Source organism: Sphaerodactylus townsendi, linkage group LG10, assembly GCF_021028975.2.
Source record: "Sphaerodactylus townsendi isolate TG3544 linkage group LG10, MPM_Stown_v2.3, whole genome shotgun sequence".
Taxonomy (NCBI): domain Eukaryota; kingdom Metazoa; phylum Chordata; class Lepidosauria; order Squamata; family Sphaerodactylidae; genus Sphaerodactylus; species Sphaerodactylus townsendi.
In genome coordinates, this window is record NC_059434.1 from 41,337,633 (window position 1) to 41,365,559 (window position 27,927).

A 27,927-nucleotide genomic window follows, 5' to 3' on the forward strand; every position below is an offset into this window, starting at 1 on the left:
GTTTATTGATTGTGAATCCTGCCAATTGTCCAAAAGCTGATATAGTTTTCCAGAGATAGTCTATTTTAATGACAGGATCATCCAAAATAATTAAAGTATCGTCTGCATAAGCTTGTATTTTGTAGTTAAAGTTTTTTATTTTAAGTCCTTCAATTAATCTGTCTTGTCTGATGGTATGTAAAAGTAATTCTAATACCCATATAAAAAGTTGTGGGGATAAAGGACAGCCTTGCCTTGTTCCTTGGGAAATTTTGAATGTTTTGTAAGGAGATCCATTGATTTTCAAGGAGGCTTTCTGTTCGTTGTATATTATTTTAAGAATTTCCAAAAAATTTCCTTTATGCCTACTTTCTCTAATAATCTTATCATAAACATCCAATTTATTTTGTCAAACGCCTTCTCAGCGTCTAAAAATATCAAGGCTGCTTTTTGGTCAGGTTTATTTTTTAAGATTTCTATGATATCGATTATTGTTCTAATATTGTTTTTACCGCTCCTATTTGGTAAAAAGCCTCTTTGGTCTTCATGTATCCATTTTGTAGAAATTCTTTTCAGTCTTTCAGCCATTATTGAAGTTAAGATTTTGTAATCCGTGTTTAACAGAGCAATAGGCCTAAATTTATCCACTTCAGGAATTATTCCTTGTTGTTTAGTTATTAATGTAATATGATTTTCTTTCCATGTTTGTGGAATATCTTTGGTTTGTGTTATATTGTTAAACATTTCAGCAAGTATATTTGATATTTCTTGTTTATGGTCTTTATAGAAGAGGGCAGTAAACCCATCGGGGCCAGGTGATTTATTCAATTTCAGGTTCTCTATAGCTTGATTAATTTCTATTACAGTAAATGGTTTATTCAGATCTTCTATCTCTGTTTGAGGAATTGTAATAAATGGATGGTTGTCTAAGTAATCGTCTATTTTCCCTAATGGGACTTCTATATTTTGGTATAATTCAGAGTAATACCTATGTAGTTCTTTCTTAATCTCTTCTGGATCAGTTATATCCATTTCGTTTTTTCTAATGATATTTATATTTCTATTTTCTTTATCTTCTTTAATTTTGGCTGAAAGCCATTTCCCTGGTTTATTGGCATATAGAAAATTTTTAGTTGCCTAATATTTTGCAACAAAGTTCTCCTATTTCTTTCTTCCATTTGTAATCTTATTAATTGTAATTTCTTTTCAACTTCTTTATTTCGTGGATTACTTTGAAATTGAATTTCCAAATTTTTAAGTTCGTTCATTAATGTTTGATCAGTTTTTCTCCAAATTTTTTTCTGTTTTATCTCTTGGCTTACACATAGCCCTCTCATCGTAGCTTTATATGCATCCCAGTTTACATTTAAATTTTTTATAGAGTCTTTATTTAATTCCCAATAATCTTTTGTTAATGTTTTTAATGTCTTATTATGTTTTTCCATTTTTATCAACCAATTTTTTAATCTCCATACTTTAGCTCTTTTTTTCACTGTAATATGTAGTTCAATGGCATTATGGTCCGATAGAAATTTAGGTAATATTTTAATATCCTTTATAAATTGGGGCAATTTCCCAGTCACCCAAGCCATATCTAATCTGGTATGTATTTTATGTCTGTATGAATAATACGTAAATTCTTTAGCATTTCCATTTTTTAATCTCCAGACATCTTTTAATTTAATCTATTCACTAAGATGAAAAAAGGCGTGTGGGAGCATATTAAATTTCTTTTTTAATCTATTTTTACTTTGTTTGGTTTCTTTCCTGTCAAGTTCCGGGTTGACTAGACCATTAAAGTCACCCAACAGACGTAGGTTTCCTTCTGTAAATTCCAATAACTTACTTAATAAATTATTGTAATAATTTGTCTTTTTATTTCTTTCTGTAGGGGCATATATACCTATTACTATCGTTTTTTCTCCCTCAATTGTTACCTCTATTATTAAAGTTCTTCCTTCTTCGGCAGTATATAACAATTTGGGATTCCATTGGTCTTTAATGTACATTAAAACTCCTCTCTTTTTTTGGAAGCTAGAGGAATAAAATGTTTTCCCCAATCTGTCATTTTTTACCAGATGTTCATCTTTTTTCCTGATATGTGACTCCTGTAAACAGATGATATCATAGTTTTGTTTTTTCAAATAGTGGAAGATTTCCTTACGTTTCCTGGGATTATTCATTTCGTTTATGTTATTAGAAAATATCCTACAAGTCATTCCTTTGTTTCAGTCATCATCATTTTTTTCCTTCAATCAATGTAAACCAACAAACAATAATTGTTTAGGTTAATAAGAAACTCTAATTCCTTAATCTATAGCAGTCAATACATTAAGCATTAAGCATCCAGAATGAAACTCCGATAGAATAATAGTAATAACAAGAAAGGTGCAATCAAAACAATAAGAAGAAAAGAAGAAAAAAAAGAAAAAATTATATATGTATATATAAACATATCTTACCCAGACCTGTAAATTATCCTATTAGATCTTGTTTGTAACTTTTCAGGAATTCTTGTGCTTTCTCCACACTATTAATTGTAATTTTAGAGTCTTGAAAGGAGAAAGACAAACCCTCTACCAATTCCCATCGGAATATGATGTCATTTTTCCTCAATACATCTACCAAAAAATAATAGTCTCTCCTTTTTCTTAAGATATAGTTTGGCACCTCCTTTAATATTGATAGTGCATGGCCATTATAGTCCAGTCGGTTTTTAGAGTGGTAATGTAGAATCTCATCACGTAAATTCTTTCTCACACAGTTTATTATTATGTCTCTCGGTACATTCTTGTTTCTTGCAAATCTGGAGTTAATTCTATATAGCCGGTCGTATTCTTTAAAAGTTTCTTTCTCTTCTATTTCCCAGATTTTTGCTAAGATGGGGGCTAATTTGAGTGGAAGATTTTCACCTTTTTCTTCTTGCAAGCCTCTTATCCGTAGTGTTGTTTCTTTTTGTTTGAGTTCTAGAAGTGCGATATTGTTTTGGTATGTCTCTACCTGTCTTTGTAATACGTCATATTTATTAGTCATCACTTCCAGTTGGTCTTGGTTAGATTTTACTGAGTCCTTAAGTTGGCTGATAGACTCCTCCATTTTTTTTATTTGGCAGATTTCTGCCTTCATGTCCTGAAGTTCTGTGTCTATTTTGTTGAATCTATCTTTGGAGTCCTTATCCAATTTATTAAATCTTTTTTGTGCCTCCATGTCTATTTTGTCCAATTTTTCTTTGGTATCTTTTTGAAAATTAGTGATTATCTCAATAAGTTGTTCCATTTTAGGGTCAGACATCATTTTTTCTGGGGCTCTTACATCCACACATATGTTACTGGCACCATTTAGTTTCGTTTTTCTTGTGGCCATATATAGCTTATTAAGGTCACTTATCTGTTATAAATGTCTTTATTAAGGAGTAATATGTTATCTTTATCTATAAATTGTCGTCCTTTAAGTCCGTCACAAACCGCTTATCTTAAACAGGTCTGTATTTGTTATAAAATCACGTCTTCATTAGCACTTCCTGACTGTCTAGGAAGATGGTCTTGTATACTCTATAGTCATTCCAGACCGGAAGTGGTATTTGTTTCTATAGTACCATAATACAGTAGACTTCCTGGTATTTTTAAAGGGGTATGTAGGTATTTCGCCAAATTCTAATTGACCCTCCTTTTATGCAAGTCCATTAAAGTTTGTATTCCGGTTTTATTATCCCGAAAGGAGGGAGCACCGCAGAGACCAAATCGGACCTCACCTTTGGCTGGTCACTTTCGCTCGCTCGTTGGAGTCTAATCGCCTTCAGCTCCGTTGAAAGTCCATATGCAGCGTCTCATTAAAAATCCTCACTTTGTCTTCCACATTCGATAGAAGCTGCCGACTGCCCGGATGTCATTTGGAAATAAGTTGTAAGTTCGTAACTTTTCCAATTTTCGGTACAATCCGAGCTCCGTCTGGCACGGTGGGAAGGGGGAGATGGGCTTTCAATCTATCTTCGCTATCTCGATAATGGCTGCGACGGCGTCCGGCTCCTTTACCCCCTCACTAGTCGTTCGAGGGTTTGGGTGCCGACTCGTTTCGCAGTCCTAACATTACACTAATCTTCACAAATCCCCTCTATTCTTAGGAAAAAATTTTCCTGGGTATTTTTGCAAAGAAAGAGCTAAATAGTGAAGACTAATTGTCCGTGGTTACGGACGCGTGCAGCCCTTTTCGCCTCCCACCGGAAGTCCCGCCCTAGAATCAAATTTTCAGTTCAAATGAAACTCATTTAAACATCTCATGAACAACTGAACAAATACTAGGCCAATTATATACAATTATGCAATCACTTGTTTAAATTGTTCTTCTAAAAGCACCTATAATATTTTAGGCTTGGGACCAAAGGGAGCCCTTCCTTCAGATTCACATTGTATGTTTTCAGCTCTGTTCGAATATATGCTGAATATTTGACTTTTGACAACCTCAGTGCAACTCAGAGAAATGCAATTTCTTTCCTGGATAGTTAAAACCAACCAATAAAGCAATCCTACTCAGGTCTATTCAGTGAGGCTTACTCCTAGTAAGATGTTCCTGGGGTTGAATTATTAGCATATATGAAGATTTTTAAAATGTATCATGCACCACTTGGATCCAATAGGTTTTATAGAATTAGGTTTTCAACGCAAATGAAAACCATATTAATAAATATTGAATGACAAATTTACAACAGCATTCTAATGTTCAGAGATCCAATTTGGAATGATTCTTTAAAAAGAAATCTTGACATTCTGCTTGAGATTCAATTATTCTCAATAATATAGTGTCCCGTACAAACTTGGTTGTCTCCACTTTTGATTCATACTAACTTAGGAAAAGGGATGCAATCCTGTGACCTTCTCTCAATCACTTAATTGAGAGTAAAGTCTGGTGAACTTAGTTGGGATTTAGGTCCAAATTCAGGTGTGTCATATTAACAGAGGTGTAGCACCAATGGGATGGGGCAGGGGTGCACGATGCCCCAGGCATGTGCCACTGCGAGGGCATGGTCATGGCATGGAGGGGGCATGGTAGAGGCATTCTGGGGTGTCTTCTAGATGTCAAATAAAGGAAGAAATGTGCTCCCTAATCTCAGCAGCAATCTAAGTGCCCCTCCCCACATTTGACAACAGTTTTACTAAATTTGCACCATAGCTGCAAATACAAGTCAGTTTATTGTAAACAGTGCTAACAATAGCAGAAGAGCTACTAAACTCTGATGCACTAAACACTGAGTTTTATTCTCTCCTGGGTCAATTGTAAAAAAAAATTGTATGGATGTGTATGACATCATTGTTGCAATTATAAACTATTCAAGGTGAAAGAAGAGAGGCAGGCTTCTGATCAAGGACAGAATAAAAATGTTTAAAATGATAGTCTGAATTTAATTAGCTTATTTAAAATAGAGGCACAATGCCAAACACATGATGAAGCATCGGACAATACCACTCAGCGGAAGTTATTCACTGCAAAAACCTAATACATTATAATTTCTCTAAAGATGAAAAACTGTTCTAATCCCCTGCAGTTAAAGGTGTTGGCCCTTGACACCATTAAACAGAAAAGCAATAATTTCATGCAAATCATTTGGTGCTGAATTTAGCTTGATATAGTCAAAAGACATGAAGAAGTGAAAAGTGACAGTAGCAGCATCTGTGCAGGCATGCAGAAGCCTCTGAAATTCTCAGTTTGGAGTCAAGGACTATTAGAACGTGTTTTACACTTTAGCAAGTCTCGCTAGTGGGCTGGAATCCATAGGTGGTTGATTTGCTTAGATCTAGAATTGTGTTCCACAGGGAATTTCCTTGTGCATTCCTCTCATTTATACAGGCAGTAAAATATTTTGAATGATTAAATAAAGAATGAATTAATTAGAGAAACCTGAAGAGTCCAGCCCTTGCTTCCAGATATTGTTGCTCCTTGAGAAAGTCACATATTTTAATTCCCAACTTTGTGAAGTAACAATGGATTGGATTGGCAGTAACAAAATAACCTTATTAGCTCAGTTTGGTCCGAGTTTGTCAGGACTTGGAAGCTTAACAAAGTTCACCACAGTTCCTACTTGGATGAGAACAAACAAGGAAGACTGGACTTGCTATGCAGAAGAAAGCAAGGGCAAACCACCTGTGCTCACCTTGTGACTGGAAGGGGTTCCCCTGAGTCAGTTACGACTCAATGGTACATTCCTCTTTTCTTCTGGCAGTAAGCAAGGTGAAAATTCACAGGACTTTTACTTTGATATTAAACCTAATTTTTCATTTAATGTTGACTCCTTTGCCTTACACCCCCTTTCCCAACTATGACTCACCGGTTTGTTTAGATGATCAACTTTTACATGAAGGTAGACCAAACTGTCTTCTGTAATGACAGCACACATGAGCTGGTTTTTTAAAAAAAGTGGTAAAAACTTGGGCCACAAAACGAAGGAAGAATAGTCATACCAACTGAATCTAACAATCCAGCATGTCCACATCCATTCTTCCATGATACTTGGGTCCACTTTGTTTCCAGGAAAATTTATTCATGACCAATATAAGGAAAATTTATTCATAACCAATATAAACTTCTAAAACTGTCTTGCCAACTCTAAGAGTTTGTGTAGTTTAAAGTTTACAGGTTTTTAGTGTTCAGAGCCTCATACACTAAAAAAGAACTTTCCTGCTGCTTTTTTCATGCCTTGCCTTACCTTACCTCACCTCACTTCTTTGTGTCCTTTGTCTCACTCTTTTGCGCTGTCAAAATACAATTTTGCGCTGTCAAAATACAATTCTATCCATTTATCTAATTTTGAACCTGGATCTAAAAAGCCACACACAAATACAGGGGAAGATAAGATGAAAAAAGGGGGAAACAAAGCCAAAGTGGAGGGAGAAAGGACAAATGGAGCAAAAGAGGGGAAATGGAAGAAAGAGAGAATGAAGGAAACAGGGAGTGGGAAAAAATCAGGGAGGAAAGAAGGAAGGGGTAGAGTGAAAAGTGGCAGATGATGGGCAAAACTGATAAAGGAAGAAGGAAAAGAAGAAAGCAGTGAAATGCAGAAGCTGCAGGGGCTGTGAAGAAGAGGGAAGGAGAGAGAATGGAGACAGCATAAGGAGGAGGACCAGCACAGGGAAATTAGAATCTTCAAGGGGCTCCAACTTGTACTTACATACTTACCAATGAATTATAGTAATAAATAATTCTGAATGCTGACTGTTTTTGTCCTTTGATTGTGCTGCCTAGTTTTGCCTAGTATTAAACCTTTTGGACATAATGTTTAAAAAGCAAGTCAGGCACAATGTTGTAAGAGAGCACCATGACCCAAAACGGTCAGAATAAGCTACTGTGACCTTTCTATGTTTTCTATATCCACTATAATCATTGTGAAGATTGCCAGCAATTTCACTCCAGTCTTTCACTCACATCCCATAAGATTCATGTGCAGTTGAACCGTAGCTTGTAAGCCCCTCTATTGTACCCAGTGCACTAGATGTTCTTTCTGAAAATGAGATAAAAGTAACAGCTTGAGCTTTAACTGTGGTAGTATAAAGGATGTATCAAGAATGTTTTGTATGCAAAATGAGAAAACGTTGCCTTTCTTTGATTTTGTTTTCAACATTGCACAACACAAAGCTACTCTGACTAGTAGTTAGAGTCCATGCCCCTCTTTTGTCCCAGTTTCTCCCATTTCGATATATATTAGGTGTACCTCATATGCAACAATGAATACTGAGGTGAAAGGGGACTTTAGTAACTATCTAGAATCATAGAATCATAGTGTTGGAAGAGAACAAAAGGGCCACCAAGTCCAACTCCCTGCCATGCAGGAATACACAATCAAAGCACTCCTGACAGATGGCCATCCAGCATCTGTTAAAAACCTTAAAAGAAGGAGACCCCACCACACTCTGAGGCAGTGTATTCCATTGTTGAACAGCCCTTACCATTAGGAAGTTCTTCCTAATGTTTAAGTGAAATCTCTTTTCCTGTCTAGTCCCTTACTCCCTCCTACCTCCCACTGCAAGTTGTTCTTACAATCCAGGAGCAGTGTTTAAAAAAGAAAAGTTGTATTAAGTCAGAAGAAAATTATGATGTTTGCAAGTAAGAAGACAGAGCAGACTGTACTTGTGTATGCACATAAATATTTCTGAATTTGGTAATTATAGGAAAATAAGAAAGCCCAAATTAGAGGCCATGCTGCCTTTAACAATTTTTTAAATGAAATCTAAAGGACACACAACAGCAGTATGTTAAATCTAGTTACAATGTATATGGATTTGAATTTTAACATCCACTTGTCATTTAGATTGATTAAGTCAGAGCTGACATAGGAAGTTAAAACACAGATCCTTAGTAGGAAGACAGGAATGCTGAACAATCAACTTGTGACCCTGGAATAGAACATGAGCTGAACTTACTAATATTTGAGCATGCCTCATGAAAACCAAAAAGCCACGAGAGAGTGATCAGGCTAAATCCAAAACTATGCTGAGAAAGGAAGACATTTTTTAAAAAAAATTAGCTGTAACTGGAATATATAGCAGAGGAAGCATCTTGATTTGGCTTGGCTGCCCCTCCATAAGGCTAAATCACACTCTGAATAATTACGCCCAGGCATTATGCCAGCTTTTAATGGTCAGCTGATAGCTAATAAGAGCTAACCAGTAAATTGCATCAGATAGTCTAAATGACTCACCTTGCCTATACAATAATGAATACTTTTTCTCTGAAAGTTGCAAGCAGATTCGGGTTCATGTATTTTAAGCCCCAAGTTAAAAAGCTGGATCTCAAATTATGTTTAATGCTGATTTTTCTAGTTCATTATATGGGATTAACTATTCTGGCTATTTAGAACATAGCTTGTGTCTTTTTGTAAGGAAAATGGTACGTAATAGGCATTTTAAAAGATGTATACCACATTTTACAAAGTTCTTGGGTTGCACCTAGGTCTGGAATTAAGGCTTTCAATGAAATGTGTGTTGCAGATTCCCTACTAAGAACTCAGCCCCAGAGGGGTAAGAGCCCAATCTGAATCAGAGTGATGGTGCATGGGAAGAGGAAGTTGTACCTCTATCTGTCATCTCTCCAACTTGAAACAGCTTAAGGTGCTATTTCCACTGTGGAAACTTACATGTACTCCATTAGTAGTAGAGCCTCAGTGTAGCAAACAGTGTCCTTAAACCATTTCAATGCATGGGCTGGAAGGGTTGAACCCCATCTTCCTGTGCAGTATGGTCCTACCTGGGAATTGAACTCGGAAGCAGGAAACTCTCCATATAGGTCTAAAATGTACCAGGATTTAACAGGTTTGGGGGAAATATGAGGAAAATACAATGTGTTAGTAAGAGCTAAAAGGTTCTTTCTTATACCTGCCAGATTGATCAACTAAGTCCATGGTGGGATTCAGCAGGTTCGCACCACTTCGGCAGAACCAGTTGTTGAAATGGTGCTTGTAAACAACCAATTGTTAAATTATTTGAATTCCCACACCAGAACCAGTTGTTGAATTATTTAAATCTCATGACTGAACTGAGTACTAAGAATGTTCTACTCTCACTGTTAGGGATGTATAATTTTTAAAATTTCATTTTTAGTTCATTTCAGTTTTAAATGTGTTTATTCTTACATCCGTTGTTTTCATTATTATATATGTTTATTTTACTCATTATATTCATTTCCTCTCTCCTGTATTAGTCATATTGAAAAATATAGTTTTGGCTGTTACTCCTGCCACCATCTGATGACAATGAAATAATCTGGGATCGTACCCCTTGCACAAGGTATCTTACCAAGGAAAAACAGGCAATTAAACATCTTGCTCACAATATGAACACTTGGTTGCATTTATGCAGGTAATCAGCACAAATAAGCTATAATAATTAAATGGGATGGTCGTCTGTTTACTTGAGCCCTCTCACTTGCATGTACAGAAAGTGAAGTGTGTTCGTATGTGTGTGAAAGAGAGAGAATCTCTTAAACAAAATGGTTTAAGCCCTGCCCCCTCATGCATTTTTCTCTCACCCTGGCTTTTATAGCAAATGAGATGTGAAAAAAATGTTCAAAGCAAAGATGTACACTGAGATAAAGCACTAGAAAGAATATGGGTCAGCTCCGCTCATCTGGACACTCAATTTTTTCTTTAAAAATATGCATCTTTTCCCATGAATGGCAAATCTTAACTGATGAACTGGAGAGTATGGGAGTAGATGGTCCTTCAGGTCTTCTGTTTCAAACTGTTTAGGGTCTTAATAGTAAGAACCAGCTTTTTGAGTTGTGCTTAAAACAGATGGGTAACCATTGCCAATCTTTCAGGGCCAGAGTGGCACAAATCTTGTAACAGTAGCCTGACCACTGCATTTTGGATCAATTGAAGTTTCCAAACCATTTTAAAAGGAAACTCCACAGAGCACATTACACTAATCTATCATGTAGTTTGACTATTCATGTATTTAACTAAAAATATCTCCTGCCTCCCCCCCCCCACCAAAAAATGGAGCTTCTTTTCATAGAGAAACTGGCACAAGTAAAAGGAATGCCCTCCCGATCATCCAATTAATGTGGCAAAGCAGATGTTCCCTGGATCTGGAATGAGACAGGCCAGCTTAGCATTTGTTTCCATCCCTTTGGTCTGCAGACATGCGTGCTGAGATGATAGCATTTGTGGAGGCTATACATCAGGGCCAGCATCAGCATAACTTGAGGTGAGGCAGCTGGTGGGTCAGGCAGGTAGACAGGGAGGTGTGAGTGATGGGCACAATGGCAAGCAGAGGTAGGAAGAGGTCTGTGGCAACTTTTTGTCCAGGGGCCAGGGCCTACTAAAACTTAGAACCTGCCCAGCTACACATTTCTTTTTCTAGTATGGCACTACTTATATATGCCAGTGTCTTCAATCAAAATGTTTCCTCCATGCCTACCAGGTACCTCACCAGAAAGAACAGAATAGCAAACAAGCAATATACAATGAAGTCTGCCCAAGAAACTGATTCTGTGTCATTGATGGTATCACTTTCTATATGGAAGGCTTAAGTGGCTTGCAGAGCCATAGTCATAAGAGTCTGGGATTGGGCCAGGACTGAAAAAAGAACACAGGGTGCCTTACAAATCTCACTTGGAAGCTACCTTCCTTTCAACTGAGTCAGAAGTTTTGGCTAAGCAGTAAGGGATGGCCCACACTCTCAAGTATATTTGCCAACCTTACAGGATTTTTTATAAGAATTATGGAAATAATTTTATGTGAAGCCTGACATTATGAGTGCCTGACATTATGCTCATTTCAATTATTATTGTTGTTATTAAAATCAATAAGCCTTTGGAGCTTATCAAGCAAGGGACAATTTATTGTGTCATTGAAACACAAGCGGAGGACCATGGTAGTTTAGGGGAAATCCCTTCCTTGTCTTAATTTTAATCCCCCCAATCACTTCCAGTGGCCCATTGTGACTCTATTTAAAATTAAATTTAAATTAAACCTAAAAGGAGAAAGGGATCTTCCATGAGAATTGCGGCTCTGGCCCCCACACATCTGCAGCTGCTACTGTGATCCCAGTGTTGCTCTCAGCCTCTGCTACTCAGCTACCATACTCCCATTCCTCCAACCATCCCCCCAAACACATCAATGCCACTGAGACCAGCATGCCTTTTTGCCTCCAATGCCAGCCTACCTGAGGCCCCCAAATCCTCTCCACCCTCAACAGCATCTGCCAATGAGTCTGGCATAGGTTCCCCCACCCATTTCACCCAACCAATGACAATGCTGGTGAGCCCAGCATCGCATCCCCCACACCATCATTGCTGAGACTCCAACAGAAGTAGGTGATGTGTCTGCTGATGCATGGAGAATGCTTTTGTTTTGGAGGCATTTAAACTCCCTAATGTAATTTATTACAATTTTCAGATTTTTCTGCAAATCTGGAGGCTCCCTCAAGTTTTGAGAAAAATGTCCTATCTGTCCATGTGGTCCCAATTGGTGGTTTTAGATATCCATAGATTGGACAACACTGGTGAAACAGACATATAGATTTCAGTAAAACAAAAAGGCAAATGTGATATGACAAGGGAAAGCTGGAATTATTAACCAGTGATGTAATTATGACATAACAGTATAGAAAGCTCACTTTCTAATCTGACTAGACTAGAGGAACAAATACTGCTAAAGCGATATCCCTACCTGTAAAGATTGTGGCGTATTAACAACTTCAGTTACTTTAAATGTACTATGCAACATCTTGTATTTCATATTCAGTATTTGCAGAAGACTCTTAAAATTTTATTGGTTGGGGTTTACCAAAGAATCACTGTACAAGCAATGAAGTTTCTGCTCCATACTATGAAAATACAGGCTGAACAATGTATTGTGTATAATTTGTTCTGATAACTTCTAATGTTTATCATTGTCTGATATCCTGGGTTGAATGATACATGGAGATATTATTTTAGATCATAAATGTTGTTTCTTCTGCTCTGTATAGTTTGTGGGTCATAATAAAAGTTGATTGACATACTCAGTACTTGCTGTTGCTCTGAAAGCTTCAGAGGAAGAGCTGTTCTAAAAAAAAAAACTCTCCGGGAACCACTTACTTCTCAAAAACTTAGGTCATGAATCATGAATATCTGGTGCTAAATAAACAATTCTACTCTGTCTCATCAAAATATCTTAGGAAATTTTTGATGTCATCCACTGCTACTTCCTGAGCCTTCTGTGTTGTTCTGCTTGGATCCTGGTGCCCATCATCCATCCAAAGACCCCTCCAACCCCACTGAAAGCAAGACAGAAGCTGGAACACAGGGGAGAGCCTATAGATACATATGAGAGCAGGAAGAGGAGAAGGAAAGAGGTGGCCAGCAGGGGAGGCCAAGTGCTTCAGCAGCCATGCAGCATTGGGGATGAGAGGACCCACTGTCTTGAACAATGAGGAGAATAGCAAAGAGAATAGTAAATAGCAAACATCCACAAGGCTCCCCTCGCTCTTCTAATCTCTCCCTCCCTCAAAAGAGAAACCAATTCATTTTTTCTCAGAGGAGAAAAGGGTTTCCATATAATGCCCTCTATCCATCCTCATCATCCATGATACTGAACTCCCTGCCCACTTTTTATCTGTATGAGATAACAAGAGTTTGACCCAGGACATAGCCAATAAGTGAGGGAACAATCATGGAAATACTGGGGGGAAGGCAGGGAGGGGGGAGGCAGAAGCCATGGCTTGGAGGAAAAGTGATGAGCGAATGAGTGAAGGGAGAGGTGTGTTGACAGCAAAAACCACTGGTGCGGAGGAGAAGCTGTGGGCAAATGGTGCCTTAGTCAAATGACCCCCCCTGCCCCCTGGTATTCCAGTGGAGTTCTGGTGTCAGGCACCAGGCCTAGCTTGGTCTTTGGGGCAGGGGTTGGAGGGGGCTTGAGAGGCTGGTCCAAGTGCGGTTGGGAATATTTTCTATAGCAGATGCATGTTACTTCTGCCTAATAACTACCAACTGTACTTGGATCTTTTGGTGAGACAGAATATAATCATGCAATCCTAAACAAAATTACTGTTAGAGAGGGGTTAAAAATGTTTCTTTTGAAAAAAAATCTTATTTCAGAATAACGTTACAGAAATGAAACAGTAAAACAGTACACAGAGAAAAGCAGTTAACATCTTTCTGAGGTAATGCTGGCTCAAGTCCTTCGGAAGATTGGCGAGATAAAAATGTAATCTATAAATAAAATAAAATAAATAAATGAGACAGTTTAAGAGACACAGGAGAGGACAGGCTCATTTTAGAGTGAATATTCTGAGCAAACAACTCTCTCCCTCCAGAAACTGAAGACATTCTATTATAAAAATTAGGCTTCATTGTTTTTTTCCCCCATTGTTACATCTTCAATAGACTTAGAAGTTCATAAGTCTGCTTTGGATGACATGAGTTCAAACCAGGCACTGAATATTTTATACAGCCATGGAAAAACTTCCCAAGGTTAAAATTTGCATTTTACATTTTAAACTGATGAGGCTTGAACGAGCCTTGTGTTTTCATAAGGTATTGTTTCAGCCTTTTTTTTTTTGTAAAGGTGGATGATCCCAAACTTTTTCTATATAACAAATTTATGAACTCTGAAAACTCTATACATTTGAGATGGGAATATTTCATGACAGGGCAATCAAAACTGATTTTTTTTAAAATCTTGCTGAAAAAATATTGCTCCATCAACTCAGGAAGTAGAAAAAAGAACACATCGGAATTATTTTAGATTCAAGAAGAAAACACGAAGTACATTTCCTTTTTCTCTTGGATAGGCATCATATTAAGTATCAGAAAAAATATTCTCAGATCAAGAGTTTTGACTAGTTAAGGAGAGGAAAAATAAAATGCAATTATATTGAAAAGAAACTATTGTTCTTGTTTTTTTAAAAAAAAATCACAGCAGAGCTATCAAATGAGATGTAGCATTGCTGTTAAATAGCCAATGCAGAGAATGGGCTCCCCATTTTGACACTGAACTGCTAGGAACCAAAAGGGTTGGGAGGATGGATAGACACACCAGAGTCTTAAAACAGAGTCTCCCCCCAATCATGGGTCAGTCTGGTGACAAAGTGATGAAATCAACTACACCAGATTGCATGCAACTTCTAGACTAGCCAATTTTGATACAAAGGGAAACTATATATACTTGGGGATTTCAAAAAAATGCAACATGGGCACATAGTTAACATCTCCACACATTTATTTACTTATTTACTGTATTAATATTCTGTCTTGCTCCCCAAAGTGTCTAACCTTGTTTTCCTTCACCATATTTTATGCTCACATCAACTGTGTGAGGGATGTTAAACTGAGTCTGCGTGAATGGTCAAACGGCCACCCAGCTAGCTTCCATAGCCAAGTGGGGATTTGAACCTGAGGGTCCCAGATCCTAGTCTGATAGTATAACCACTACACCACAGTGACTCACTCACCAAGACAGCCCACTGGCCCACTGGCCCATCCCCACTTCATATAGGAGCCAGTGAGTTGAATGTGGGGGGTTGACCAAGTGTGAGATCAAATTTGGAGGTGCTGCTGGACCCTTGCTATGCTTGGCAGGTGACCATGATGGAGAACCAGGGACACTTGCACAATCATCCACAGCCACCCATGAGCCCTCCATCTTGGATGTGTCACCAGGTAGCCCTCAGGGAGAGTCACACATAGGATGCAGAGGAACTGGGGCAGATAAAGGCGTGGAGCTCCTGCCATGCAGTTGGAATGAAACAGAGACACAGCTGTGACACAAGCTAGACTTTATTGACCTGCAAATCATAGTGAGATCTGATGACTCAAGTTGGCACCTCCCAAGGAGCAGGGGGATATGGACTGAGCCTTCTCTGGCATGGCATGCATCATAGGGAAGTGGAGTCATAGGCGGAACTTGAAAGAGCTGGCTGAGTATAATGCTTCACTCCAAGAGGTGAACTGGGGCAGCAGACCATGTAGTGTGTGTGTGTGTGTGTGTGTGTGTGTGTGTGTGTGTGTGTGTGTGCGCGCGCGCGCGTGTGTGTGTGTGTGGAGGTGGACTGGCATTAGCTACACCTTAAGGCCTTCCTGTTGAATCCTCACATGCAGGAAAGCAAAACAGATACATGTGCAACAATAACAGTGTTCAGAAGTACCTTGCTGGGCACAGCTATGTCTACCATGGACCACCAGGGACTCTACTCAGTGGCCCATGGGGCAGAACTCTTCTGCATTCCCCCTCCCTCTTAGGCACAGACTGGAACCATCCAAACCCCTCTGTCTTGTCCTGGGTTAAATTCCTCAGAGACTGCCAATGTTCCATCCACCATGGCAGCTGCTGCACAGGACTCTGTTCTTGCATGAGAATGATTTCCAGGATCCTGTGGCAATCAACTTCACCCTCCCCCAACAAAATGTCCTGTCCAATAGGGAATAAGTCAAAGAAATAAGCTTATAGCTCAGTTAAGAACTAAAAAATTGGGTCCTCTTTCTGTGACACATCTCCCAGAGCACATATCGCACTCCAGTTTCCACTGATGAGTGAAGGGCCATGATGCCAGTACACCATGGGCAACGGGGGCCCCACACTACCACAATTAAACTGGGCTGGATGTGGGAGGTTGTGTGGCCTCAGCAGCTTCTGGTAACAAACAAAGCAAATAAGGAAGGAGGTTTTATAGTTATGAAATAAGAGAGTTCAGCCACAGAGTGGAGACTTTGCACTGTTCTTTGGGTGTTAGTACAAAGTTCTCACCATTCTTGCATCCTAAAATGCACTGGCCCTTATAATCATGGCCACAACTGTGGGGAAGTGGGTGCTTGATTTTTTTTTAGTACAGTTGGCACTCATGGGCCATGCCATGTTTTTTGTTGCCTCTTACAGGTGCTGTTCCCAGGCTGATACTGTGTTTCCCCAAAAATAAGCCCCAACCTGAAAATAAGCCCTATCATGATTTTTCAGGATTTTGGGAGGATGCTTAAAATATAAGCCCTCCTCCAAAAATAAGCCCTACTGGTAGTTACAGATCACAAATGTGCTCCCTGCCAATGAGGATGCAGCTTGTGTCACAAGTGATGGGGGAGGCAACGGGTTGCCGAGAGCCCACCTTAATGTATTGTGAAGGTACCATATTTCCCCGACTATAAGCCCCAGTCTGAAAATAAACTCTAATGCATCGTTTGGTGCAAAAATTAATATAAGACCCTGTCTTATTTTTGGGGTAACACAAGTAAGGCTTAGGAAGTTGACTAACTCTGGCCATGCCCCCAGAACTTCCCACAACTATGTCAGCACAGGGGTCTATACTTCAGTTGTGGGCAGCCACTGCAGGGCTGCAGCTTTTTTACCTGAGAGCTGCAGAGCGTTGCTAGGGGCCTGAGCCAGCTTAACTAATCTCAGAGATACGCTGCCATAAAGATCAGTTAGCTCCCTGAGCTAATTTGCCTTCCCTCCCCCAAAGATTTTACGCCAGTGTAAAGATAAAAATACAGTATTTCTTGAGATGTAGAAAAATCAGAAATAATCAGAAAAATCAGAAATAAAAGTGAGACCAAGGGAATAAATAACGAGTATTTTCCTTTAATTACACAAACTGTTTTAGACTTATGTGCTAAAAGTTCAAAATATAGTTATTATTATGTGAGGATAGCAATAATATGTTGAGAAAGCACTTCATTGCTAGGATGAAATTGCCAACGGGCAGTAGTCCTTGTTTTTGAGATCCTCTGTATCTTGTCATAATGAATGTTTTTTTTCCCAATGTTTCATAGGAGTTGGAAATGGTTCCATGGAACATTTTCAGTCCTGCTTTCATCTTCCATTGATGAAAAGGAGCTTTTAGCTTTTATGCTTTTGAAAGATATGGAGTGCAGGAAATGTACAAACAATAACAACTGTTTGGGTTTTTGAGGCTATTATCTATGATTATGCTTAGTCCCAGTTGAACGCAAAGACCAAATTGCCTTTGTACAATCTTTTAACTATTTCTTAAGATGAATCTAAGAAGACCTGCTTGAAAACATTGATTAACATTGCATATTTACATGAAACCCTTTAAAAGGTTCCTTAAAGGTTGTTTTTATTGAATACATATCTTTTTGTGAAGCACAGTTGCTGAATTTTTAATGAGTCACAAACACAGCGAGAGTTTTAGAAAACAAACTAACGTATTAAGATGTATTTTGAAAGAGACCTGGAGGCATTCATTCACTTGCAAGTAAGAACATTGGACAAACAGTACCATTGGGTTTTAGATGAAATACCAGTACTAATAGTATAAAAAAACCCCAGCTTGAGTTGTGAACATCAGAGGCCAGCAAATAGGGACTACTTAGCTCACCATTGTCAACTTCAAATAGCTGCTGAAGGGGTAGCAGTGGGAGAGGCAATGGGGCAGTATGAGCAGTAAAGGTATGGGCTGGTCTGCTGGGCATTGGTGAAGCAGATGTCACTTCAGCAAGGGGCTTGGGCTTTGTAGGCAGTCGCACAGCAGGGACAGGTATGGGGGGAGCCTGCTACTCTTCATGTTATTATTCTACAGTACAGTCAGTGAAAGATACACTGCTGTACCGTGCTACATATGAGGGATGGTTGTTGAGGGGGTCTGCTTCCTGCTTGTGACTAGTTGGGAGTGAGTCAAGCTTGCAGCTATTCGAGCAACCTTACTAACAATATAGAAAAGTCATCCAATCTGCCCCAAACCATTTACCAAATAATAGAGATTAGATTCAGATAAAGCTAGAGGGGAGTATGACCTGGAAGTAGGGGTGGGTAGCGTGGTGGCCAAATTTTCAGATGATACCAAATTATGTAGGGTGGTGAGAACCACAAAGGATTGAGAAGAGCTCCAAGCGGCAGGACTGGGGAGGCAAGATACACTGCTGTACCGTGCTACATATGAGGGATGGTTGTTGAGGGGGTCTGCTTCCTGCTTGTGACTAGTTGGGAGTGAGTCAAGCTTGCAGCTATTTGAGCAACCTTACTAACAATATAGAAAAGTCATCCAATCTGCTCCAAACCATTTACCAAATAATAGTGATTAGATTCAGATAAAGCTAGAGGGGAGTATGACCTGGAAGTAGGGGTGGGTAGCGTGGTGGCCAAATTTTCAGATGATACCAAATTATGTAGGGTGGTGAGAACCACAAAGGATTGAGAAGAGCTCCAAGCGGACCTTGATAAATTAGGTGAGTGGGCTCAGAAATGGCAAATGCAGTTCAATGTAGCAAAATGCAAAGTGATGCACATAGGGGCAAAAAATCCAAACTTCACATACAAGCTACAAGTGTCAGTGCTATCAGTCACAGACCAGGAAAGGGATTTAGGCGTCTTAGTTGATAGTTCCATGGGAATGTCAACTCAATGCATGGCAGTTGTGAAAAAGGCAAACTCTATGCTGGGGATGATTAGGAAAGGAATCTATATATATAAAAAGCTAACAGTGTTTTTGTTGATGACAGGTAATCTCCCAAACTACTGGACTGATTGCTTTGAAATTTTCACACAACGCCGCATTCACGTGCGGCCAGGTTTTCATGCTGTTTCCACACCTCCTGTTGTGTACATGTCACAACTGTGCCCGTTATTGTGTACATGCGACACTTGTGACAGTTGGAACCACAGTTCTGTTCCGCAACAGCGCCGTCTGCTGTCCACCAAAGCAACACCCTCTGATACAAAAAAACCAATCAAGCCTTCCTTGAAAACCACTGCCTTACGGAGTGAAAAGGATGGGGCAGCCTATCTGCCCTGAAATTTGAACACAACGTAGCTCATGCCTCCCAGCGTGTTTTACGCTAGGTAATTCGCCTGCAAGGGAAGGGAGTGAAAGGCACAGGACCAGCCCACCTGGACATGGTCCACCCACCCTAGCAGAGGAAGGGGAACATTAAGGAGGGACCTGCAGGGTTGCCATGCAAGGGAACGGGAGAGAGGGAGGGGAGCGAGGGCCCCTTGCCTCTCCCCTCCCTTGCAATCATTGTGCAATGACACATGTTCGAACCGGTAGCTTCCCCTTTTCTTCCTTTTCCACTTCACCAGACTCAGCCACAGCAACGTGTGGCCGGGCATGCTAGTTGATAATAAAACTGCAAAGATTGTCATGCCCTTATATAAAGCAGTGGTGCGACCGCACTTGGAGTACTGTGTCCAGTTCTGGTCGCCGCATCTCAAAAAGAATATTGAGGAGATAGAAAAAGTGCAGAGAAGGGCAACAAGGATGATTGAGGGACTGGAGCACCTTCCCTATGAGGAGAGGCTGCAGCATTTGGGACTCTTTAGTTTGGAGAGGAGACGTCTGAGGGGGGATATGATTGAAGTCTATAAAATTATGCATGGGGTAGAAAATGTTGACAGAGAGAAATTTCTCTCTCTTTCTCACAATACTAGAACCAGGGGGCATTCATTGAAAATGCTGGGGGGAAGAATTAGGACTAATAAAAGGAAACACTTCTTCACGCAATGCGTGATTGGTGTTTGGAATATGCTGCCACAGGAAGTGGTGATGGCCACTAACCTGGATAGCTTTAAAAGGGGCTTGGACAGATTTATGGAGGAGAAGTCGATCTCTGGCTACCAATCTTGATCCTCTTTGATCTGAGATTGCAAATGCCTTAACAGACCAGGTGCTCGGGAGCAACAGCCGCAGAAGGCCATTGCTTTCCCATCCTGCATGTGAGCTCCCAAAGGCACCTGGTGGGCCACTGCGAGTAGCAGAGAGCTGGACTAGATGGACTCTGGTCTGATCCAGCTGGCTTGTTCTTATGTTCTTATGTTCTTATTATTTATGGCTGCATACATATATTATTGGATTGCACACTATAGCAATACTTTGTAATAGGATTTCTTGTCCCCACCCTGAAAAACCAGTTACAAAGGATTGTAATGGAGCTATGTATGATTGTATGTATAGTTGCTGCAGAGGCGTATGGGGGGGGAAACGGCGCCTGGAGACATTTACTATGGGCACCCTCCCACCTCCCTGCCAGGGAAGGCAGGACTGGGCGCTCTGATAACCTGCTCAGCTTTTCACTTCCAGTAGGAGGTGAGAAGCTGAGCCAGACACCAGGTCTGGGGAAGGCAGGACTGGGGAGGCAAGACTCCCCCCACCTACACCCATGAGAGTCCTCCCACTGGGCGCACCAGTAGGGGAGAGGCCTCCTGTGGTTTGTGAGGCCTCTTCCCCACCAGTGCACCTGTCAGGGGAAGGCAGGACTGGGAGCCCTGACGGCTGGCTCAGTTTTGTGCCTCTGGCTGGAGGTGAGGAGCTGAGCAGGGTGCCAGGCACCGTGGTCTGCAGCCAGCTCCTAGGCATTTGGTGCCCCCCACGGGACCAAAAGGCATGTGCTAGGGGACATGCATTACCCCATGTCCCTAGGGCCATATGCTGGAGCAATTAAGATTCATGTTTTTGTGAATATTAATGAGCTGAAACCAAACCTTCTGACATCATTGGAAATGACATCAGCATGCCCCCATATAGACCAGAGGTGCTGGTCTAACCCACTGATGCCACTGGAAGCACATCATCTGGGCGTGCTGTCCCTTTCCCTTTGTCATTGGATGTGATATGCATACGTGGGCCATACCCCGACATCTCCAGAGATTTTGTGACCAGGCCATACTCCCTCCCACATCACCAGAAGTGATCAGGACACATCACATGCTAATTAGGCAAATGAAGTAATCAGGCATGTCTGGAAAGGGCATGTCTAATCCCATCCCTGCCATGTCACTGGATGTCGTTTCTTTAGAGCCACCCACTGTCATCTCATGAAATTACTGCCTGCAATGCCCTACTCTGGAAAAGAAGCATCTGCCACTTGTAACTCTAGAGTGTGCCCATCTGACCTCCCCAGAAACACACCTTATCATCCCTGAAATGGCCCAGGACTGGCCCAGGACTTGCCCCAAGTAGGTGGTTTTAGGAAAGAAGCCATTTTTGCTAGCAGGGCTGCACTCAGGGTCTTGCTGAGCATATGGAAAGTCTTGTCTGGCCTCTGGTATTTACCAATCCACCACCATTATTGAACCCTAACTTTAAAATGCCTTATACGAGTGAGAAGCAGGAGGAATAATTTGTGCCTGAACAGCTCCATTTCCTCAAACCAGTGCTTGAAGATGAGACCCAAATTGGCCTCAATGATGGAACAGCAAATCTGGAAACATGGCCTGAAATTACAGATTCCAAAAACTTTGAGGGGTTATTGGCTGATTATCCAGATTCCCATGAACTGATTCTATCAGAGATTTCCACATACAGGTAATTAGGAAGTTGGAAGGGAAGGGGGGGAGGAGGGTGAGTATGGAATCCAGTTGAGTATGGAATCCAGAAAACAGTTGAGTATGGAATCCAATTATGCACAGAGCATTTAATAAAACACATCCTTTATTTTCTAGCATTCTCAGGCAATACCTTTGAATCTCCAGAGCTAGTTCTCCCTGAAACAGCAAAAAAAGTACCAGTATTTTTCCGGCAAAGAACATTCCGAAACAGGTAAAGCCTCAGTGGTTTTTAGGGGGAAGGATTGGTGGAGTAGTATGTTAAGCATTTGTCTCTGCTTGGAAAAAAAACCCCTATAATGTACTCTTAAATCCAAGGAGCAGGCACCACCAGGAGCTGCAATATCTTTTGGAATTAATCCCTTTCAAAGGCTCACTGCTGTGAAAGACCTCTGGACTTTATTCCACCATGGAAACATAGAGGCTATGAAAAATATTATAAGAACCACTGTATATGGAGTGAGTCACTGCCTTAAAAAATACCTGTTTGAATCCTGCGAGGGCTACGTCCTGCAAGCTACAGGTCAATCCAGCCAGAAATGTGTAAACTGGATTGAGAAAATAATGTGGTGGTGGTGGGGGGGGGGAGTTTGAGATGAAATGGACACAGGTCCTATTTTACTGCTAATTACCTCATTTGCCTATTCATTTCAATGTCTACATCTAATGTAAGAAAATATGGACTTGTTTTTTGACATTAAATAAAGCTGGAGATGCTCTGGACGTTAAATGAGCTACTGAAAAGATGTTAAAAGACAAAGATAAGACAATGGTAAAGCATGTGGAAGGATATCTTAAAGACAAACAGTACAGGTCATTTTTCATCAAAAACCTGACTGACAAAAGAATATCTCTGAAAAGGAAGAAGCAGCTGGTGAAACAATCTGGGGAGTTTATTGCACTTCTGTTAAGCTTTGCAATCTCTCTCTTAACCAGCCTTTTAACAAGCCAGTAATGGAATATGTTGAAAAAATGTACTTGGTACTGAGCCACCAGTTAGAACAATTGAGATCGGCAGCTCCTCCCAAGGAGGAAAATACCAGAACCACAACAATGTGTATTTGGAAAATGAAATGAAGGGGTCTCTCTAAAGGCATGACTTAACAGAATATGAGAAGGCCAAGCATTTTGATGCCCTATTGAAAAAAAATTACCTCATAGGGTACCCTTTTATTACTAGTGTTGTCCAATTATAGAAGTAGCTTATTGATGTTACAGTAGCAATTTAAATTTCTTTATAAAATGGTGAGCATGGCAAGCAGTTTGGGTGGAAGTTGACAACTGGCACCTTGTTTTCCAAAATGTGTGAGAATGAAGCATACTTGTGCAAAACACATCCAAATTTGTTCAAACAGATCTAATTGTTAAGCAAAGTAGGGGCCAAGCCAATGGGTGCTTGAAAATCTCTATTAATAATCTTTACTTAATACCAAAAGGGCAAATAATGCTTGTTGTTTACATGCAGATAAAAGTAGTTTGGCAGGTGGGTGGATGGAAAGAGGAACAGGAGGCAGAAAAAAAAGAGAAAGGCTATGGAGGCAGCCAAGAAAGGGAAAGAGGCAATAGTAGGGGACAGAAAAATGAGATGTCCTCTGAAAGAGCTTGAGGGTTCCCCAGTTGTGACTATCTAAAAAGAAAACATCTATTAAGAGAAAGCTCAGTTATTAAACCACAGTAGTCTGATCTTTTTCTTCGTAAAATGTCATGATTGTTGGATTGCTTTATGAGTTTTGAATGGTAGGAGCTGTTTTGCTTTTTTGTGTAGTCATGAAAACAAGCTATTTCATATGCATAAGGGTTTTTTTTCTCTTAGCAGAGGCCCTTTCCACATACGTGTGGAAACGCACCTCCACCGGCATAATTCAGTGTGCGAGCAGCCCCAACTTCCTCCCCAGGGGTTGGAGGGCAGTGTGGGCAGGTCTCTGCAGCCCTTCAGAGTGACGCTGAAAGAAGAGGTCAAAGGGGACGAGAAAAGCGGCGTCTTCCCAGCGGTGCGGTTTGCACCGCGCCAGTGGGAAGATGCTGCTTTGCAAAAACCTCGCTCAACGAGCGAGGTTTAAAGCGGTGGCTTCATGCCACTCTGGGGTGGCCAGGACAGCGCTGCTGCGATGCATCAGTGCCTCCTGTGCCAACAGCAGCCCAGGATGGCGTTTTTGCTGTCCCTGGGTCGCTGTATTTTGCCTGTGTGGAAAGGGCCAGAGACCCAGTAACTCAATAAAAATCAACAAGTCAATAAAATATTATAATCTTTTAAAAATTTTTGAGAAAGTATGCCATATAGCCTTAACAAGGATTATAACTGGCACAAAATGAGCCAGAATGTGAAAATGCGAAAATCGTCAAAGGCTTTCATGGCCAGAATCACTGGGCTGTTGTGTGGTTTCTGGGCTGTATGGCCATGTTCTAGAAGCATTTTCTCTTGACATTTTGCCTGCATCTGTGGCTGGCATCTTCAGAGGATCTACTAGAACACAGCCATACAGCCCGGAAACCATACAACACCTCAGTAAGAAAATCCATCCTGGCTGTCAAAATCAGTCATTAGGCTACTCTAATGTCAAAATATTAGATAAGGAGAGAGGCTTCACCACAACAAAGCAAACAACTACAAAAGAGATCTGAAGAGGTTTCTTAAGTGTATCATTAATGAATGCATCTTGATTCATCAGCCAATAGTCATAAGAATAGAAAGGTCCACTTTTCAGTAAAGAATATTAAGATGCCTCAGAAAAAAATAGTCTTATGGGAGCACTCTGCAACTCACATTGTAAGATCTACTGAAACAGTCAAAATGGGGGAAAATGCCTAGAGAAGGTCATGAATAGGGAATAACCAAGTGCAGGGGAATTATTTGAACGACAAAACAGTTCTCTCAATAACACTTTTAGAATGTTGTAATGCCTGTGCCTGATGTATCAATCATCTCAATCATTACTGTATCAAACATGGATCCTTCATGTCAAGATTAAATTATTCTAATGTGTTAACCTTTTGTGCTGTGTAAAATTAGAGTATTAAGTCAGTCCAAGGGCAAAATGCCAAGATTGCCTTATATAACATTATTTGATTGAACAAATGATATACCAGTGGGTTTTAGAAAATGGCACATTTAAATCTTTTCTTACTCATTTCAGTGTCCTGAACCTAATGTGCTTTGCAAACTTACATGCCATATATGACCCCACATTAAAGAGCTATGACTAGCTGCCTGCTACTATCTCCAACTAAACATGTTGGAAGGAACAGACAGTGCCCTGTGTTTGAATAGAAGCCATCACCTAGACCAGGGGTAGGGAACCTGCGGCTCTCCAGATGTTCAGGAACTACAATTCCCATCAGCCCCTACCAGCATGGCCAATTGGCCATGCTGACAGAGGCTGATGGGAATTGTAGTTCCTGAACATCTGGAGAGCCGCAGGTTCCCTACCCCTGACCTAGACTTCAGAAGGGAAAAGAGAGCCAGAATTCAGAACTCTGTACACCTTTTGACTTTTATTTCCTCTGCTGCTGTTCCTTCGACCTGGACTGCTATTCTCAAGAAACTTCCTTCTATGTTTAATGCCCATAGAAGCAAGATGTGTTCCACTCTATTTGTCTATCTCTCTGTCAGCACAACTAGTTGTGAGCCAGGGAGATCCTACACAGGGATACTGCCATTATTTTAAAGCCTACAATCATGATTTTGAAACACAATAAGGGCACGATCCTGTTTGAGTCTGCAGCATCGTGGGATGAGGTGCTCTTGTTCCCTCCTGCACCTTTTCAGGTGCTGAAATGGCTGCTCTTCTATTGCTATGTTGGCACTTATATAGATGGGGGACAACAAGAGTGCCTCGTCATGCTCCATTACTTGCCTGATCATGATCAAGTTCCCACAGCATTTTAAAATCATCTTGTCAGGCTTTAAAATGATAGTCTAGGCCAGGGTTAGGGAACCTGTGGCTCGAGAGCCGCATGTGGCTCTTCTGCCCTTGCACTGCGGCTCCACGAGCCAAGCCGCTGGCTTCATCAGCAGGGCGGGCGCACCAATTGCCCGTAGTCAGCTGGGCCGCGCCGCGGGCTTTCCCTCTCGCCCACCCCGTTGGAGCGAGGCGGGCACTTTCCCGGCCAAGCCGCTGGCTTCATCCTTGCCCGCCCTGCAGGCAGCAGGGCGGGCGCACCAATTGCCCGTGGTTGGCTGGGCCGCGCCACGGGTTTCCCCTCTCGTCCGCCTTGTTCGAGCGGGGCGGGCGCTTTCCCAGTGGCCGTCAAGGCTGAGCCGCCGGCCCCATCCTTGCCTGCCCTGCAGGCAGCAGGGCGGGTGCATCCATGCACTTCTCAGAATGAGTGGAGTAAAAGGTTAAAAAACCCAATATATACAGTGTTATCTTTATTTTAAATGTCAAAAATTATTTGCAGCTCCAAGTGTTTTCTTTTCCAGTGGAAAACGGGTCCAAATGGCTCTTTGAGTGTTAAAGGTTCCCTACCCCTGGTCTAGGCCCTGGGTAGGACACAGGAATACTATCACACCTGGTTGTGCCCATAGCATAGATAGTTTACAATGCAATATCTACTCTTTCCTATCCAGTATGTGGATACTTGTAATATTTTAATGCTGCTATTTTTATGCTGAAGCAGCCAGTCTTATGTGAACTTAATTCTTAAGCAGCCGTGAAATTCTACTAAAAAAGTACCCTCTTGACAATAAATTCAGTACAAATCTACTTCTGGCAATAATAGCCTATTGTGTGCAGTGTACATCTGTACTGTGTTTCTGTACCGTAGAATAAAACTACTGCCATACAGCAAACTAAGTAATACATGCCTCTTGTCTTCCATTTGGAATGTGTCTTCTAGGCTGGAGAATAATATACCTTTATTGTTACACAGCTGAACTATATAGCTTGAATAATTTATAAGCCCCAAATGGAATCCATCTTTTTAATATTAGAAAATGTTGTAAATATCTTTGCATTTGCATAGATGCTTGCAGCCATCCCCTAGTGCATAAATATTTTACAGCAATTATCTAAACCTTAACAAAATTCAAATATTTTAACAACACTGATGGAGGAAAAAGCATTTTGGTTAGGTTACTTGGCGCAAACTCAAAATTTTATGTGCGTATCGGGGATGCAGTTTGTTTATTTATTTATTGTTCATGCACTCTCCTGCATAATGATTTAATCAGTCTTCATATCACAAGACGTTCTCCAGAAATATTAGCACATAGCAATCTAGTGGACGATGATACCAGTGAATTAAATTGTATGGCTTGCGCTGCCGTTTGCTATCAAGATAAGAAGTACTTAAAATCTAAGAACACTCTACAGGCTTGATGAGAGAATGTTTTAGAAGGAGCAAATGTTTGAAAGTGATACAACATTATTTTTTATTTTATTTTCCCAGCTTTGGAAATAGACTTTAGAAACAGACTGTTGTGTTGAGTTCATTGTCCCATATTTTGAATTTTATAAAATGAAAATGAATCTTCAACTGATAATTGTAGGAACAAGGGGAAAGGAGTTGCAGTTGATGTCACAGTAATGATGGAGGAAAGGCATCTGAGCCAGAGTGGTACCGGTAATCCTTCCCCCTGCACTCAGTGCCACCAACTTCATTTTTCATTTCACCACGTTCCACCCCGTTATCCAGAAGAATGTAACGTCAGTCACTTTGGGCTCTACAATTCAACACAGCTTGAGTGAAGTAGACTGGCAATGTCTCTGATGATGAACACAACTTACTTGGCCTATCTTGTTGAGGGGACTTTTAATGCATCTCAAATGGTAATTATATTGCTACCAGTTTGTCATCACTTGTCTCATTCTTTATGAACCTGGCAGGCAAAATAGTACCAATAAGGAAATCCTTACCATTAGCTAATGCAATTGTACTTCTTGGAGATAAAGTGGAACCTCGGTTTTTGTTGGTAATCCGTCTGAAAAGAATCGATGAAAACCGAAACTGATGAAAACCGAGGCAAACTTTTCCATAGGAATCAATGTAAATCCAATTAATCTGTTCTAGGCACTCCAAAAACATACCAAAAACACATTTTTGGTGAATAAACATAGTGTTTAATGCTGAAAACAGTAACAAACAATAACACTAGGACCAGCTTCAGAGCCAGTGGACCAATGTCGCACCAGAAAACTGTCCAAAGAGGTCTGTTTCTGACACCTCTTTAAGATTTGTCTGAAATGGGGCAAGACTTTGTCATTAAACAA